This window comes from Pyrus communis, chromosome 2 (genome assembly GCF_963583255.1).
Source record: "Pyrus communis chromosome 2, drPyrComm1.1, whole genome shotgun sequence".
NCBI lineage: Eukaryota > Viridiplantae > Streptophyta > Magnoliopsida > Rosales > Rosaceae > Pyrus > Pyrus communis.
In genome coordinates this window covers 30463415-30467611 of record NC_084804.1, presented here as the reverse complement: position 1 = coordinate 30467611, position 4197 = coordinate 30463415, and the positions used below count along the sequence as shown (strand labels likewise).

At 36.1% G+C, this 4197-nt stretch overlaps 1 non-coding gene across 1 annotated transcript; it reads right to left on the bottom strand.

Moving 5' to 3' along the window:
• Positions 1-1795: 1795 nt before the first annotated feature.
• On the bottom strand, positions 1796-1881 carry LOC137727191 (small nucleolar RNA U30). Its single transcript, XR_011067761.1, has one exon. It is a non-coding gene; the product is annotated as a small nucleolar RNA U30 (small nucleolar RNA).
• Between the last annotated feature and the right edge of the window lie 2316 nt (positions 1882-4197).

Below are 4197 nucleotides of genomic sequence, written 5' to 3'. Positions count from 1 at the left end.
TTTTTGCCCCCTCAGGACATAGTAGCAGTAACTACTTTGACATTGAGGCCTAAACATCGTCGGCCATGAATGCTCCTACTGAGGATGACACTTTTTCTTAATGTAATTCTCTACTATAAACATCTATCTTAGAATGGATCGTATGACTTGAATATATTTGTATCTTTCCTTGATTGTGGTACTCATGACTTAAACTACGCTATGAGAATGTAGTTGTCCATGTAGTAGAGAGTCCGAGATTGATTAGGTGTGGCACTTCGAGATAATGTGTTGGAATAAATGTTGTTTCTTACATGTCTTTAACTTTGGGAATAACTCTATATTCAGAGCGGAACTTTTGGTAGATTTAATAATTTGTCACTTAATTTAAGTCATCATGCATGTTATAGTTTAGTCACTTTTTTGGTGTCATGCATCAATCTTGGTGTTTATTTGAAAAAATCTAGATCGAGGTGTGTCAATGAACATCATGTCCCAAATTTAGTGAATGGATGAAATTTAAATAAGTACAAGAAATTTGAATCAAACTTACCGTAAGTGGAAAATTTTGTATTAAATAAGAGTGAGCGAAATTATTGAGTATTAAGGTAAAATAAATAGAGCACAAGTGAACAGAGCCAACTAAACCAAACCAGTCTAACCAAAGCGATTTGGTTTCTCAAATCATCGATCCATCCAAATCGAATTTTCCTCTATAAATAATGGAAAGGCTTCAAAAATTGATGCCAAGAGGTACACATAAATAACAAGTTTAGCGCTACACCATTAGCATCTCCACCAGTTGGTGAAAGATAACGGCAATTGGATGGTAAGGGCCATAAAATTGCCTTTATTTTTTACTCTAAAAGGTAATTGTCTTTGTGCAAGTTCATCAGTTTGAAAAGAGGAAGGATGAAAAAATTTAAAATTACTAAAAAACATTTAAAATGACGAAAATTAAAATGACATGATTTTATTTTCTAAAATCCGTAAATTTTCTTATTTAGTTAACCTAAAAAAAATCAATAAAATTGAATACAAAATTTGTTATTTTACACTTTCAATTATAAAAATTGAAAAATAACGCGGATTTACGTCGAAATCTCAAAAGCGTGAATGATAGCCTTGACAAGAATGAAGGGGGGCAATCAAAGAAATCACTCGGCTACTCATATTAATCCGACTCATGAAGATGATCGAACACTTGCCAATTAAAAAAATTAGATGCTTAAGTTGATGCAATTTTTGCAATAAAGTTCCATTCTTTATCAGTTACAAATTATTTAATTTATTATAAATGATTTTTTAAAAAATAATGTGAGATTCCTACAAATAAAAAATCAATGTTCTTATAATAAACACTTATCCCAAAAGCACCTCGTTACAAAGCACTTTCAAACACAGCATTATTCTTGTTTAGGGGTTACGATCAAAGTTTAAAACCCCAGATTCTGACTAGTCCAATTCAAAAGACTCATGGCAATTAACTATTGCATAATATTTCTTCCGTTAAGATGAAATTTGCTGCTTCAGATTCTCAACTTCAACTTCAAAAGGGGTTCTGTGAATTAGAAAACAATTTTTGACCTTTTTCCACGAATTTTATTGACCCAAAAAAAAAAAACCCCCACGATTTTTATTGACCAAAAAAAACCCCACGATCTCTGACCTTTTTCCACACAAATTCGACGCATTGTAAAATAAACCCAGAACAAGAAAAACCCAAAAAAACCTAAAACAAAATGAAAACAGAAGTACAGAAAGCAGGAAAACTTTGAGTTCAAATAATATAAAGGAGAATAAGAAGGAAGAAGGTGCTCAGAAAGATTATGAATGGATGAGATAGTTTCTCCTCATACAAGATCAGATTAACGAGATTATAAATTTCTCATCATCATCGCACCTGCTTGCCTCCTACAAACCATAATAATAAAACGAAAACAGAGATTAGAGGATTTGGTTATGGAGTTTGGGGCGGCGAGAAGTTAGAACTGGGAAAGAGTGAATGAATAGGTTGGAGGGAGGAGACGAAGAAGCAAAATGGTGACATAGGTTTTGCTTCCTGGTGTTAGTATTTATAGCGGGGAACAGTGCCCTTGATTGCCTTCCCCATGTAGGCTAAGAATTGGGTGGATATGGGCTACAAATGACAAATCTCAGCTGGGATTGTTTTTAATCGAAAAGGCTGAAGTTCAGGCCCATCATTTATTCTTGGCAGTCCTTAATTCAGAAGGTGTCTCTAGGGGTGGAAAAAATTCCCAAAAATCCCGAACCGAACCGAAAAAATCCCGATCCCAAATCAAAAATTTCCCAAACCGAAATTCCCGAAATTTTTGGGATGCTATCCCGAACCGATCCCAAAATTTCGGTATGGGATTCGGGATTGGCTTCTCGATATTTCGGGAATCTCATACCAAACCGAAATATATAATATTAATTATTATATATATATATATATATTATTCTTTTATAATTGATGCTAGTAGTTTCTAATTCATACTCTGCAACCTGGAATGCCCTACACCTTGCATATTTTTCATGTTTTGTTTGATATTCATGTGGATTTTATTATTGCTGCTGCCATGGCTGATAATTTTAGAAGGCTTTATTAGTTTGTCTCTCAACATATTGCAAAAAGGGTTTAATTAATTTGAATTTTGACTATGATAAAAACAGTCAGGCATGACAATGTTCAATTAAATAGTAGTGTGAATGAAATGAAATTCCTAGTTCATGAATGTGTTCTTGAATTATATATTTGAAGAACAATTCATAATTTCATATTTCAATTTGGGATTCCCGATTTGTCCCAAAATCCCGAAAATATTTCGGGATTCCCGAAATTTGGGATTCCCGAAAATTTGGTTTGGGATTGGTCTTCAAATTCCCATCCCGAAAAATTTTGGTTTGGGATTCGGGATACTAGTTTCGGTATGGTATCCCATACCGAACCACCCCTAGGTGTCTCCAATGCGGAAGATTCTTTTGGAACTTACTAAATGTAAAATCACCGATAAGTAGGGATGGCAACAGTAGATAACTGCCTGAATGGAACTGATGTGGGTATGAAAATTTGGGAATAGAGAAAAATGAAAATTTGGGAATAGAGAAAAACCTTGAATATTATTTGGTTACGATTTTGGATATGGTTATAGGGCTCTCAATCTGTATCCGTCCTCGAATTCAACCCAAATAATATATAATATAATTTATATATTTTCTTTATTCACCGAATTCATTACCTTAAGAATACAAAGGTTGCATTTTATGAGAAAGTTCAAAAGTTTTGAACCAAATCAATGAGAACTCAATGGTACTTATGGAAGATATCAAAGATCAGCTAATGTCATCAATGTTTTAAATACAATGCCTTAATTTTTATAATCCACAAGATCTGAATTTTTTTTTTAACAAATGATATTTTTACACTGAGAGGGTGGGGTGGTAGTAGACCTGACAATTTCTTACACGACTCGTTAACACGACACGAAAATAACGGGTTTCAGGTCAACACGACAACTAATCGAGTCATTATCAGGTCACAGGATAATGACCCGTTAATAACGGGTCCTTAACAGTTTTACACGAGAGTGACACGAAGGTAACCTGTTTTAACACGATAAGAAAAAAGTTATTTTGATGATTTTAATTTTTTAAACTACTAAAAAAACTTACTATAAAATACAATAGATGTGACATCCCACATCGCCCAGGGGAGTGATCCTTATATGTATATTCCCATCTCTACCTAGCACGAGGCCTTTTGGGAGCTCATTGGCTTCAGGTTCCGTAGGAACTCCGAAGTTAAGCGAGAAGGGGGTTAGAGCAATCCCATGATGGGTGACCCACTGGGAAGTTGCTCGTGAGTTCCCAAAAACAAAACCGTGAGGGAATGGTAAGCCCAAAGTGGACAATATCGTGCTACGGTGGTGGAGCGGGCCCGGGAAGTGATCCGCCCTGGGCCCGGATGCGACAATTTGGTATCAGAGCCTAACCCTGGTCGTGGTGTGCCAACGAGGACGTCGGGCCCCTAAGGGGGGTGGATTGTGACATCCCACATCGTCCAGGGGAGTGATCCTTATATGTATATTCCCATCTCTACCTAGCACGAGGCCTTTTGGGAGCTCACTGGCTTCGGGTTCCGTAGGAACTCCGAAGTTAAGCGAGAAGGGGGCTAGAGCAATCCCATGATGGGTGACCCACTGGGAAGTTGCTCGT